The sequence below is a fragment of the Acomys russatus genome, chromosome 21, assembly GCF_903995435.1.
Source record: "Acomys russatus chromosome 21, mAcoRus1.1, whole genome shotgun sequence".
In the NCBI taxonomy this organism is placed as follows: Eukaryota; Metazoa; Chordata; class Mammalia; order Rodentia; family Muridae; genus Acomys; species Acomys russatus.
In genome coordinates, this window is record NC_067157.1 from 7,139,949 (window position 1) to 7,155,068 (window position 15,120).

Below are 15,120 nucleotides of genomic sequence, written 5' to 3' on the forward strand. Positions count from 1 at the left end.
TCTGCTCGGTAAAGCTGTCGCTAAAGAGGACTCTGAAGGAGAGAAGAGTGCCTGAAACTGCGGCTAGGATGCACCAAGCTGAACATGTCCTCAGGACTTAAAAAAAAACTTGTTTGGGACAAGATCCTATACATGACCAAGGCTAGCCATGAACCTACAGTCCTCTTGCCTCATCTTCCTGAGAGCCGGGACTCCATTGCCTCATCTTCCTGAGAGGTGGGATTCCAGGCATCTGCTACCATGCTTGGCTCAGAAATAGTCCCCTTGGCCCTTTTTGTCCAGTCAAAGAACACAGCTTAACTTAGAACTTCTTGGTCACAAGAATGGTTTATATTGGAATTTTACTTATAGTTGTGTATATATAAAAACGCAATGGAGCTTGCAATCCCAGCACCTGGAAGACTGAAGGAGGAAGATCAAGACATCAAGGCTAGCCTGGGCTGTATGACAAAATGCTACCTCAAAACCAAAACAAAACAAAATGAACAAACACACCAAAAACAAAACCTCAAGCAGTAATGGCACAAAGGTTATGGGTGTAACCGATTACTTTTGGATTACATTTGAGTCCTGCTCCATGAGAAAGAATTCAGACCAGGTACTGTCCACATGTACAAAAGCCCATGGCTTGGGAGCTCACAGGCTCTAGCACCTATTACTTTTTGGTTTTTGGGATTTGTTTTGCTTTGTTTTGATGAATATTATGTCGTCAACCTTTCATATCTATATCTATATATCTATCTATATGCATATATATCTCTACATCTGTCTATATATATGTGCATCTCTCTCTCTCTCTAATTCATAAATTAGTGCTTTGCTCAACCTTGGCCAGAGAAGTCTCTCTGTGCAGTAGTTACCAGTTACTATAGAGAACCATAACTTGTCAAAATGCAGAGAATAAGAGTCTGCTGATTACTCAGTCCTAAAGTTGACATCCATATCAACCCTCCTTCTCCTCCTCCTCCTTCTCAAAGCTCAGGGACCACCCCAGAGGAGGGCCAGAAAGGACTGAAGTGCTGGAGGATGGGAGGAATGCTGAAATGCTGTCTCTGAGCCACGACATGCTTGTTGCATCCATGAGCTCACTGTAGCTATGATTACCTGCACAAGATCAAGTCAACAAGTTCAGTCAGCATCCCAACAGGCCCAGAAACTGCATTCAGTGGGTTATTAACAACAACAAAAAGAAGAGGACATGAAGAGGGGAGGGGGACATGCCAGAGGTGCCTAGGGAAGTGACAGGGAAAAGTTGGGGGTTCTTGGAGAGAGTAATAGGGGGTGGCTGGGGTATGTAGGCTCAGGATTCATTGTTAACATGTATGAAACTGTCAAAGCATAAATAAAATATATTGTACTCAAGCAAACAACCCACCATCACAAACATAAACAAACAAATCATGAATATTTGTTAGTAAACACCATTTTACTGCCATGGCATCCAGGCAAATAGGCCTTGAAAGTTAGAAAAACTGACCAAGGGCTCAACAGCCTACTTCCAAAATTCTCTTTACTTTGCAGTGGTAGCTCCTGATGAGGCAGAGTACAGTAGAAATTCTAAGGGCATCCTGTTCCTGGGGGCACGTGTGACTGCTCTGACTGAGGACTTGGCTTGAAGACTTCAGAGCATCCTATGGCACATTCCTTGTCTGAAATGGATCCCTCTTGCTTGCTTTTCTCTTCCACACTGGTGCTTGACTCTCCCAGCCCCTTTGGTGCTCCTCCTGATTGCTATCACAGTGATATTTTTTAATACGTGATTTTTAAAACTTAATTCCATCTTTGCATCACTTTCCAGAGGACCCAGACTAAGAAAGGTGATAAAAGATTCTTTATGAATCCCTTTTCATTAGAATTTGTTTTTAGGTCTTTTTTTTTTGTTGTTGTTGTTCACAGAATAATTAACAGAGATACTCCTGTCCCTCGTACTCTTGTCCCCACACATGCATAGCCTTCCTCATTATCTCTCCCACATAAGGTGGTCCATTTGTCACAGCTAACGACAATCCATCCATACAAGGTCATCCATGTAGTTTGCAAAAAGAGCAGCCCTGTTCAATGTTGTTCAGACTACGAGGTTTAAAAATTCTACTTTAATTAATTAACTGGTGGTGATGACAATGGTGTTTGATAAGTGGTGATGATAAGTGTTTTGCCTATATGTTAGTGTGTGCACCATGTGCATGCAGTTCCCACAGAGGCCAGAAGAGGGCATTAGAACACCCCGGAACTGGAGTTTACATATGGTTGTGAGCCACCAGGGGGATGTTGTGAAACAAATCTTGTTTTCTGCAAGAACAGGAAGTTCTCTTGAGAGTGGAGCCACCCCCTTTCTCCACCCCTTTTTACCCTCTTATTTTTGAGAAAGGCTCTGTTTTGTACCCCTGGTTGTTCTGGAACTTATAGCTAGGCCAGGCTGCCCTTGAACTCACTGCTTGCCTCCACATCTCTAGTTCTGGGATTAAAGGCAGGAGCCATTCCTTTGCACTAGAGTATGTGTGCACGTGCACCCGAGTGCATGTGGAGGTCAGAGAGCGACTTGAAGAAGTAGATTCTCTCCTTCTACTTTGGCTACTGGGGACTGAATTCAGGTTGCCAGACTTGTCAGCTAGCTCCTTTACATACTGGGCCACTGTGTTAAGCAGGGTTCCCCAGGGGAAAGGACCCAATGGGATGCCCCTGAGAGAAGCTAAGTCAGCTTTAAAACAGTAACATCAGAACCACAGCTGAGAGCTGAGAAGCCAGTCCTTACTCAATCCTTGCAGCCAAATGCCTCAACAGTAGGCAATGGCCCCACAGCTGTCTCTCACTGGAGTTGGGGCAGGGCACAAATGGTAGCTGTTCACAAGACTGGGTGCCTCTGCAATGCCAATCTCTCCCAGGAGAGGCCCAGAAGTTTCCTGGAAAGCCACGCTGTCTAGTTCATGATGAGCCTTGGGAACACTGATTCTGCCATCAGCAAAGGAATTTGTAAACCCACTCAACGCTAAGAGGGAAAGCAAGACAGCAAAAGGCGAGATGACCTTCCTTCTGACTTACCCTTTTTACCTGGACTGCCGCCAGAAGGTGCTGGCCGCCCCAGTTGGGGGTGGGGCGTTTCCATGGCCACCAAGGCAATCAGGTCCCACTGAGTCCAGGTTGTAGCAGGTTGCCGTTATAACCAACTGTAGCCATCTTGCCAGCTCACTCATCACGGGGCCTTTTATTCCAATCTTGGTGGCGAATGCCTGCAAATGCCAGCATTTTGGAGGCCGAGGCAGGAGGATTGCTGTGAGTGAGAAGCCAGACTGGGCTACACTGTGAGACTGTATCAACAACAACAAAATAAGTTAGACGTGGGAACTGAGTCTTGCCGTTAACTGGAGTTCTGGGTCACGTTCATGTGTTCGGGAGCTAAATCTCCGAGCTGAGCAGCTCCTCTCACTTACTTTCATTATTTACTTGTTTGAGACAGGGCCTCACTGTTGGCCTGGGGCTCCCTACATATACTAGGCTGGCCTCGAACTCACAGAGATTCATCTGCCTCAGCCTCCCAAGTGCTACCACACCTTTGATTAATGTCTCCCCTTCTCAGGTTCACTGAAATAAGTGAACTAGTAATGTGGACTTCCACTAGTAATACGGAAAGGTCTTTTATTTTTTTTGGCATTGCTTCCTCAATCTTTCCCGTTCTCTTTCCTCCCCTTTGCTCTGCCACTGCTGTTTCCTGCTCTCTCCTTCCTTTCCTTCCTCCCCTCTCTCCCTTTGCAAGAACAGGTGGTCTTCATCACCGAGCCAACTCCCCCAAGCCTTAAGAGTTTTTTTTTTTTTTTTTTTTATGAAAAAAGAAAAGTTACAAGAGAGAGGTAGATGAAGGGAAATGAGACACAGGAGGAGAATAAAAAGGAGAAAGAAGGTTTCTGAGCACCCACGTGGACGCTCATCACATCCTCGGGCACCAGGCATACGTGTGGTCCACAGACACACATGTAGGCAAAACACCTATAACCACAAAATAAATCTATACAGATATTTTTTGTTTGGTTTGGGGTTTTGTTGTTGTTGTTGTTGTTTTGGTTTAGTTTTCAAGACAGGGTTTCTCTGTGTAGCCCTGGCTGTCCTGGACTCGCTTTGTAGCCTAGGCTGTCCTCAAACTCACAAAAATCCATCTCTCTCTCTCTGCCTCCTTGAGTGCTAAGATTATAGGCATGTACCACCATGCCTGGCTCATAAAAAATATTTTCAGACAAGGTCTCATATAGCCCAAAGGAGCCTCCATGGATAGTTTTTTCTTTTCTTTTTTTTTTTTTAAGATTTATTTATTTATTATTATGTATACAGTGCTCTGCTTGCATGTACTCCTGCAAGCCAGAAGAGGGCACCATATCATATTACAGATGGTTATGAGCCACCATGTGGTTGCTGGGAATTGAACTCAGGACCTTTGGAAGAGCAGGCGGCACTCTTAACCACTGAGCCATTTCTCCAGCCCCAGTTTTTTCTTTTATTTAAAAAAAAAAAAACTCATGGCATTCCTATCGCTGTTTCTGTAAGCTTACTGTTTCTTCTGCAGTAATTTGCTGTTGGCCCCATCCTGTATGGAGTTTTGTCACTTCAGATATTATGTGTTTTGCCTTCTGAGGCTTTTTTTTTTTTTTTTTTTTTTTTTTTTTTTTTTTACTGTGCTTATATCTCTTCTTTTTCTCTCCACCTTCTTCAAAAAATTTTTTCTTAATATTAATTTTTAAATTTAGTTGTCTGTAAATGGCTATTTTGCCTGCCTGGTGCCCTCCGAGGCCAGAAGAGGGCATCAGATCCCCTGGAACTGAAGTTAAGGGCGTTTGTGAGACTCTCCTTAGATGCTGAGAATCAGATCTGGGTCCTCTGGAAGAGCAGCCAGCCTTCTTAACCTCTGAGCCATCTCTCCAGTCCCACCCAAGACCCGAGTTTCTGAGGATTGACCCCAGAACCATATTAGGCAATGTGCATAACGCTGTACTCTCAGAAGGCCAATGCCATGTGTGGTGAAGGAATTAAGATACGAACAGAGAGAGAATGTATTGGAACACACTGTAAGAAAGAGTTCCCAGGGAAGGAGCCATGCTCCCGAGAGACTGGGAAGTTCTTTATTATTATTTTCTTATTTAGTGTGTGTGTGTGTGTGTGTGTGTGTGTGTGTGTGTGTGTGTGTGTGTGTGTTCATGCACATGCCCTAGTGTGCATGCCTAAATCGGAGGACAACTTCTGAGACTTGATTCTATCTGTGCTATCAGTATCTGAAGGACGAATGGGCCCCTGTTTTCTTGCTAAGTGGTAAATTTTGCAGTGAGTTTGATTTTCTCCAGACCCACCATTTGTAAAAGATGTCATAGAGCATGACAGAGTAGATTCCAGAAGTCTGTGGAAGACATCCTCAGTTACTTGAGTGCAGCCTCCAAACATGCCACCATATACAGCTTAAAAGGGTTTTTAGTAGTTTTACAAGTCACCAAATCCGGGCAAGCCCTTTGCAAATAATTTGGACGAGGATGCATTTCTTCATTTCGGCACATTGCTTTTGGTTCATTTTGACGCTTTTGAGGCTTATCTTAAACTTTGCTCCCACAGAGCAAGCTTACAATTTAAGTTACAGTTATTTGCTTGATCATTTATGTGTGTTTGTGTGAACATTTCCATGCACTCATACCCACAGCATGCATGTGGAGGTCAGAGGTCAGAGGTCAGAGTTATTAATGCCTTCCACCATGTGGGTTTCAAGGATTGGACTCGTGTCTTCTGGCTTGATGGTAAAGGCTAAGCTTGCTAAGCCATCCGGACAGTCCAAACCCACATTTCTCAGTGGTGTTTGCTCTGAGTTAAGTTAGCCCTTCTAATGCTGCATGACCTTCGGGCAACGTTCATTGAGTTCCCCAAGTGTTCACTGAGATCTCTATCTGGCTGTTCGGAGTCTGCACATCTCTCAGTCCTGTATAAACACTAGAAATATTAGTCTTAACTGTTCTTCATTCCTGGCCTCCTGTGGAGTTTCACCTTATTTGTGCATAGACTGATATTCAGCAATCCACTCCAGAGACCTTGCTGAATGTTTCTTGTGCCCTTTAAAACTCTGTGCATCTTCTTAAAACATTCTTCTCCATAAAATCCAGCCACTTCAACCTCTTTGAAACAACCTAATCTCAGTTTTTGTTGTTGTTGTTGTTTGGTTTTTCAAGACAAAGGGTTCTCTGTGTTGCCTTAGCTGTCCTGGACTCACTTTGTAGACCAGGCTGGCCTCGAACTCATAGCGATCCATCTGTCTCTGCCTCCTCGGATTAAAGGTGTGCGCCCGCCATGCCTTGGTGGTGTTAGCACTTTATTTTGGTTTCTTGTGCCTCGAGCTTTCTTCCACCTCCCACCCCGCCCCCCCAACACTAGGTAGAAGAGAAAGGTTAGTGGGGAGATGGGTGTAAGTTTCTTAGGCTAATTCTGCCCGGTTAGGGTTGTTAGGTTCTTTGGGAAAATACCAACCTCAGTTGTCAAGAAATCCAACAGTCCAGTGGAACCAGCAGCCATCTTCTTTCTCTGTCCATCTTCACAAAGTGTTCCTTGATCTCTCTTGGAGGGTCCCTTGAACCATCAAGTTTCTGTCTTTCTTTCTGTGTTCTGGTTTTAAAATTTTTTTTTTATTTATTGTATATGAGTGCTTTATCTGCAGAAGAGGGCATCAGATCACATTATAGATGGCTTTGAGCCACCATGTGGCTGCTGGGAATTGAACTCAGGACCTCTGGAAGAGCAGGCGGCCCTCTTAACCACTGAGCCTTCTCTCTAGCCCTGTGTTCTGGTTTTTATACCCTCTCAGAGTCCTCAGAATTAAACTATCATCTCCAGATAGCAAAGACCACATCCCTCTCCAATTCACACGAGGCAATTATCAGCAGTGGGCAAACTAAAAGCAATCCCATATCCCACACTTGGGATTAAAATAAAAAATATAATGTAACTGGGTTTTAAAGAAAGCAGAACTTCCACTGTACTTTGGACTAATGGGTGGTGGATCATGCCTTTAATCCCAGTGCTTAGGAGGCAGAAGGAGACAGATTTCTGAGTTCCAGGCCAGCCTGGTCTATAGAACAAGTTCAAGGACAACCAGGGCTACACAGAGAAACCTTGTCTCAAAAAACAAACAAACAAAATGTCTCATCAACTAAGAAAGTCCACTTTACTCTCTTTAGAATCATTTAGGTCTAGATACATTCCAGAAAGCGCCTCTAACCAGAAGACAAGAACAGTTGTGCATGGCCAACCACATACATGCTTTGTTTTCTTTTTATAACGAGCCGTACCACTGTGCTGCCCATGCTCTCATAAATGAAAGGCCTTTCCCTTTATTTATTTTGCTCTACTTGTTAACCTTAAGCTTATGCGTAAGGACCAGTCCTGAGCCGGTTACTCTATTATGACTAGAAGCAGAATTTTCTTCCTTGTTCTCTTCTTCTAACTTCTATGTATCTATGAATTAAACAAAACATATGGTGGAGAATCATGTGGCCAAAGGTAAATGACCAGACAGAGGGAGTTCTAAGTTTGAAATGTTGGAATAGAGAACCTGCTGACCCCTATATCTAAAACTTCCAGTCTATAAGGAATGACCCTAAAGTCAAGGAAAAAGGGCATGACTGTGAACTTGGGTCCGCTAGAGTCTTTGCTTTTCTAATCACCTCAGTCCTGTTTCCGCCTAAGGGAGAATGAGTGAAATTTTTGGACTTGTTGCATTTACCACCTGAGATATTTTCTTCTTTCTTTCTTCTTTTTTCTCTTTTCTTTTTCTTTCCTCCAAGACAAGGTAGCCTTAGCTATCCTGGACTCACCTTGTAGGCCAGGCTGGCCTCAAATTCACAGAGATCTGCCTGCTTCTGACTCTCGAGTGCTGGGATTAAATATATATATATAACAAAATTTGCATTTTATTTAGATTGAAATAAACTATACAAAATCAATTTTATTCACCAAAAGTAACAGCAATATTTTCTCTATTTTTTTTTAGATAAATCACAAAACATTTATTTTTGTAGGTTTTGCTTATAAATCAAGACAAGGCAGTAGACATAATTATGTCTGTTACCTGTATGGATAGCCTCTGGGTATGTCTTCACCATGAAGCAGAAATGAATTTAACTGCAAAAAAATTTATGAAAATGTTGGCTCAACAAAGGAATGTAAACAGCAAAACCAAATGTGGAGCACAGTGCCTGGCTCTGCCACCCAAACCCTAACTTGTTCCTTTGAGGTTCCTCTGCCCTAACAGAATCTACATGAAGGCTGCTCGCTGAGCTCACAAGCCCCTCTCATAGTTCCTGGGATGGTCCATTGCCCAGTTGGACTTTGTTGTCTTTTGTTTTTGCAGTCCTGAGGCATGAGCCAAGAGCTTGCACATGCTAGGCAAGAACTCCACCCTAAGCTGTACTGCGGTACTCATATTGATTTTTATTTTTATTTTTATCTTGAGACAGGGTCTCACTATGTAGTCCAGGCTGGCCTAAATCGTGTGATCCTCATGCCTCTGCCTTACAAGTGCTGCTACCAACAGATTTTAAAACACCTATAACTCCTACAAGTCAAACGTCAATGGTATATTTCATTATAACACATTATAAAATATATTTCTCTCACAAATTCATTCCCCAAAGGCCTGATAACTCAGTCACTGACAACTCGATCCACAATGATAATGTTATATCTAAAATACTTTTAACCGAACAATTTCAGAGTGCCACTAGCACTGGTACTCCAATGCCAACTTCTGGAAGAACCGACAGGTACTGAAGGCATGAGAGTTCAAACAGGCACCATTTAAATATGTGGATTACCAACAGCTAATGAAGTATTCAACTGGAGATCTATTGGCAAGGTATGCAGTGATTGATTGGCCTGCGGTACCTTACGGCTTTTCTTCCAAACAGCAAATATAACACAACAGCCATTTAAAAAAATCTTTTAGGTATTTTCAATGGTTTCTGAATTATTTGTAGGAAGCTCTGATTTATTTGTAAAGAGTTTGGTATATGTGTCCACCATTACATCTAGATCATGTTTTATATGAAAATTTATGTCAAGCAAAGCCAGATTACTCGACCTTTGGTCTGTCAAAGTGCTCCGCAAGTATACTCTGAGACGCTTTCGTCCATTTTCATGGAGCTCGTTCTCCACTTTCAACGCAGTGAGAATACACAGGACCGTCAGCAAGGCATACACGTTAGGAAAAAACGTGATGTCAGGAAGGCGGAGGGCTTCGTAAGTGGTGGACGGGAGCACAGGCGTTTCCACCTGTTTCTCCAACAGTGACGTGTGGCTGAAAGCGTATCAGCATTGGGGAGGTCCCTTCTGTACGTGTCAGCATGGTGCCCTTCTGATGTGTTGAATTTGAGCTGCCCCATAACTGAGGGTACCAGAGAGAGGCATTTCAGAGCTTTGAGGTGCTGCTCAGAGAATATATCCTTAAGTCCCTGAATGATGTGCTCCACGGTTGGAACACTGAGGGTGTCTTTATGGTGACCCTCAGAGGTTAGCTCAGGTTCCAGGCTACCTTGCTGGGCCCTCCGGAACTTCCCTGAGAGTTTGATTTGAGTGTCAAGTTTGGTTGCTAAATTTGTGGCTTCCTCAAACCAAAACTCAGGGTAAACTTCAGTATTTTCTGTCACCTCGTTAAGTGAACGCAGTACTGCAGTCCAGCTGCTGACTGCAAAGGCACACTACAGAGTACAAATGCTGGTCCAGTTATGTGGTTGTTCCACCTAATATTTGTGCCACTGTTTATACCATCTAAGGTAGAACAAGTGCTTGTAGGAGATGCACTAAGACTTCAAAGGCATCGTGCCCGCCTGTCCCATGGGAGTGGCAAGCTTCCTCCAGTTCTTTACCCTGCTCTTCACTGTTCCGGAAATGACACTGTCAAATTCTTTTTTGTTGTTGTTGTTTGTTTGTTTTCTTTTTTATTTTATTAATTTATTCATATTACATCTAAATGGTTATCCCCTCCCTTGTATCCTCCCACTCCTCCCTCCCTCCCATTTTCCCCTTATTCCCCTCCACTATGACTGTTCCTGAGGGGGATTACCTCCCCCTGTATATTCTCATAGGGTATCAAGTCTCTTCTTGGTAACCTGCTGTCCTTCCTCTGAGTGCCACTAGGTCTCCCCCTCCAGGGCACGTGGTCAAATGTGAGGCACCAGAGTACGTGTGAAAGTCAGACCCCACTCTCTACTCAACTGTGGAGAATGTTCTGTCTATTGGCTAGATCTGGGTAGGGGTTTGAAGTTTACAGCCTGTATTGTCTTTGGCTGGTGCCATAGTTTGAGCGGGACCCCTGGGCCCAAATCCGCCTATCATAATGTTCTTCTTGTAGGTTTCTAGGATCCTCTGGATCCTTCAACTTTGTCATTTTCCCATGCTTCTCTCATCTAGAGTCCCAATAGGATGTCCTCCCCTCTGTCCCAGTTTCCTAGTTAGTGAAGACTTTCATGGGACATGCCCCTTGGGCTAATATGCAGATATAAGTGGACACTGTCAAATTCTAACAGCAGCTGTGGTGACCGATGGAAAAGGGAACAGACTTCCTCAGTTGTTCCTAGAGCCACAGACACCTCCACTATAGGGACAGACTTTGCCAACCATGCATTTAAGGGCACAGGAAGAGCGGAGTGTGTAGGCAGCCTGGGGACATTTTTCTAAAATCCACTGGGCACAATGTAAGCTTGATCATGACAATACTCCATATTCAACGCCCCATTTCTCAGTTATTGTAGTGTGAAACTTCACAGCTGAAATCTCTGCATCAGCTTCGTACGGTAGGAAACCCACAAACTGCTCTCGGGTTATGAGTTTCATCGACAAACCTCGCCAGCAAGGCAGGTGCTCTTCTCCTGCTACGTCTACGACATCGTCTGTGATCATGGAAAACAAGTGCGAGTCTCTCACTTCCCTGAGTGTCTCTTCCCGAGCGCAGCTCTCGCAGATCCCCAGCATCTGTCTCTGCGGAGTCTTAGAGCAGAATCACGTGTTGACCGCGCTGGTCTCAGAGCGCTTCCTCAGGACCTCGTCTCCAGAACTGACGCGGCGTCCCAGAAGCGCCTGAAAGTTACCCGGAGCCAAGAGTCCTTCTGGGATCTCGTCGGCCTCATGCCCATCCAAGGGTGTGCTCTGCTTTCCCATGAGAATCAGAATCTCAAATAACGATTTGAGGTGCTCTTTGTCTCCTTCTCTGCAAGGGTTCAAGGCAATACGTTTCCACCCTGCTGGTTCCCTACTTCTGCACTGGGGCTCTGAGCATCGCTGTTAGTTTCCTGTTCTTGTTCAGAAGTTCCCTCAATTTTTTTTTTTTTTTTTTTTCTGTTTCAGTGTCCTGATTTCATCCTCACTCAATTCTTTTCTTCGTTTTCTGTGTCTGCTTATGTGGATTGTTCAAGTGACTAGTAAGATCAGATATCGTTGGCATTGCATTATCTCCACGAACTGTCCCATAGGGACTACAGATCGTAGAGGGCTCAAAGCGTTCGGCACACAGTCGGTAATGCTTATGTCGTTGATCACGTGTTTTATGTTCTAAGTCTGCTCTCCTACAGTTCTCAACCCACTTCTGGCATCTGGCCTGGTCCCACGCTAACCTGAAGAAGGCCAGGTCCTACTGCGTGCTCTTCTGTGTGCAGTGGGGGACAGTGCAGAAGGTGGTTGCTTGGCTACCGGCAGTTCCAGCCCTCTCCTCCCCGCCTCATCAGGGCAGCGCGGTCAACCCGCCTGGGAGGGAAGCTGGACGGGCCCAACATATTTTCTTTGTTTGTTTGGTTGGTTTTTTCAGACAAGGTCTTTCTGTGTAGCCTTGGCTGTCCTGGACTCACATTGAAGACCAGGCTGGCCTCGAACTTACAGCGATCCGCCTGCCTCTGCCTCCAAGTACTGGGATTAAAGGCTTCCGCCACTTATTTTATAGCCACAGTTTCTTAGGGCCAAATTCTGAGGCAACACCTTTAATCCCAGCACTCAGGGAGGCACAAGTAAGCAGATCTCTGTGAGTTCGAGGCCAGCCTGATCTACAAAGCAAGTCCAGGACAGCCAAAAAACCAGTCTCATATAGCCTGTGTGTGTGTGTGTGTGTGTGTGTGTGTGTGTGTGTGTGTGTGTGTGTGATATGTGTGTATGTGTGCGTGTGCTATAAAATGTTTATGACATTCGGATAAGCTATAATTCCATGTTATAGCCACTATAATTTTTTAAAAGATTTATAAATCATCTAAACTAGGCAGCTTGAACATAATTGAATTTTTATGTGGTGAGTAGTTTAGGATTTTCTATTGCCTCTCATTTATTGTATATCTCAGAAATTTAAAATATAGATAAAATTGAGTTATCTGCTGTTAATTTTATGCTGTCATTGATTTAAAAATATTTATGAACTATAAAACAAAAATGTGCCTTCAATTAGCATCGTTTACTTAGCTCATGATTCTGCCAGGCGGCTCTGGCCTGGGACAGCTGTAATTTATCTCTAATGGTGTTGTCCATGGACCTGGGCCAGGCATGTGTGTGTGTGGCTCCTCTGGAGGCTGACTGGTCTCAGATGGCCTCACTCACATCCGTAACGGTTGGCGTTCCGTTGGCTATACATCAATAATGATGTTGAGCTCCCTATACACCTCTTATCACCCACAGGCAACTCTAGACACATAGCAAGGATCCAAAATGGAGCCAGGTGTGATAGATCATGCCTTTACAGCCGTGATCCCACCAGCACCCAGGAAGCTGTTGACAACCTGGTCTATGCAGCGAGTCCCAAGTCAGCCTGAACTGTAGACTGAGACTACCTCAAAACAAAGAGGTGAAAGATTTATAGTGAGGCAGCGACATACATCCTGGTGTGCAAGGATGGTTCGAGTTCTGCTTGCATTATAGTTACCAGTGAGGAAGCCTCATAGCCCAATGTAAGGACTAAGGAAAAAGACTTTGCTTCTTTGTAGGACGTGTAGAGAGTTGTGGGCATTTCAGCAGTCTGTCAGAATGTCGGTTTAAATTCAGATTAAAATGCAACACAAGATTAGATAGAGAAAAAAAGAATCAGCATTGGTTGAGGGAACTTGCCTGTGAAATAGGTCAGATGGTTGGGCAGAGGGAAGGGTTCTACCATGACACCTTTGCTCATGCTGCTCTGACCTTTGACCTCCAGAATTAATTTTACAGTGAATTCCTAAATTGAATCTACTTATGGAGCCTCCAGGCTTCAATATGTTCAAAGCTAAGCTTACTTTTATATGCAGGCTCCAATCTTTCTCCTGTATTTCTGTTTTAGGCTAATGTCATCCACCTACCTAAGCTGCCGGCTAACCACTGAGTGACCACTCACTATTTCTCCTTCATTCTATAAGTTCTGTATTTCATCTCCTACAATTCAGTTTCATCAAGGGACATCTTTGTGTCTGCTGTGACGTGTGTGTGTGTGTGTGTGTGTGTGTGTGTGTGTGTGTGTAAGAGAGAGAGAGAGACAGAGAGAGACAGAGAGACAGAGAGACAGAGAGAGACAGAGAGCAGCTTTAAAATTTGTTTTCCTCCTTCCGCAATGAGTTCTAGTGGTCAAACTTGGGTCACCAGGCTTGTATGGCAAGATATTTTACTTGCTGAGCCACCTTGCCAACTCTGTTTCTTCTTTTAAAAAGAAGTGTGTGTGTGCAAATGCATATGGAAGCCAGAGGTTGATATTCGTTGTCTTCCTCAGTCAAATTCCATGCTAGTTTTTGTGACAGGGTCTTTCATTGAAGCAGGAATTCATTGCTTCAGCCAGCAAAGCTCTGGAATTTCCCACCTTTCCCTTCCCAGTGCTTGGACTGGCCCAGCTTTTGCATGCAGGCACATCACTGCCTGAGCCATTACCGGAGTCTCCATTTCCTTTTCTATGTGGGGGGTGGGGGGACATCATCTGACTTCCTGCAGAAGACTCTACGAACTGACTCTAAGTCAGTTCACCTTAAACTTTTTTCCAATTCTGAGCCATCCAGGGAACCCCTCCCTCTCTGGAAATCTGTTTGTTCACATCACTTCTCTGCATAAAATTGTAGCTACGACCTCTGTTAGTCATCTTCCTGCCAGTACAGATGTGATAGAATCAACTTACAGAGAGATGGGGCTTGTTTTGGCTTACTCTTTTGAAGTCATAGTTTGTCTTCAGCTGGCCCACTGCTCTTGGGCCTGTGGTGAGGTGGCCCATTTTGGCAAGGGTGATGGCAGATAAAGACCTCACCCCATGGCCACAAAGCAATGGCAGAAGAAAGGGCTTAGGATTCCATTATCTCCTTCAAGGATGCCCCCCCAAATGACCAGGAGACTTCCTAACACCCCCTTAAAGGGCTCACCAGTTTCCAATCGCACCATAGTGGAGTCTGAGTGTTTATTAAGACCCACACTATAGTTCCCACCGCATGCCCTTCTCTCCCGCTTCCTGGTCACACAGCACATGCCCTTTCGCAACCCTCGCCTTTGAACCATCTTGTTTATTCTTCCTAGACTATACACCCTCTCTTCTCTCTCTGGCAAAGTCTTATTCATTATTCATCAGTGACAGCACACAAACTGGTCGCCTCCCTGTTGATGACTTCCTCGAGCTACCAAGACACAGTCACTTCTGAAGTCTTATTCCTCTTTGCCCTCTGACCACATTTGAATACCTTCGCTGTTGGCCAGTTTTTTAATCATAGGGATTCCATTTCTCTGAGTTGGAACCTAGAAAGCCAAAATTTCCTTGTAGTTAGCAAACAGCTAAAGGAACTCGACTTCTTTAATCATGTGAACCTACATAGAACCTCCCCCAACCCCCAGGATGACTAATGTATGTTCCAGGGGAGTGAGGCAGGAGACTGACCATCTAACAAGGTAGACAGGCATTTGATTCTTGGGGTGGCCAGTAGCAGAGTTGCTGGTAAGAGGTCTCTGTGTAGCTCTGGCCATCTTGGAACTGGCCTTGAACTCAGAGATCCATATGCCTCCTCCCCCCAAAGCTGGCCTTAAAGGCATGTGTCAGCAGAGCCCACAGTGATTTGTACGTTTTAACCATATGCACTATATATCTTGATACAAATGTATGGAAAGCAATGAAATAATAATGCATGTCCTGTAGATGAG

At 44.4% G+C, this 15,120-nt stretch overlaps 1 pseudogene; it reads right to left on the minus strand.

The window, feature by feature from the left end:
- Nucleotides 1-8,955: 8,955 nt before the first annotated feature.
- Nucleotides 8,956-12,619, minus strand: LOC127204928 (52 kDa repressor of the inhibitor of the protein kinase-like; annotated as a pseudogene).
- Nucleotides 12,620-15,120: the final 2,501 nt, after the last annotated feature.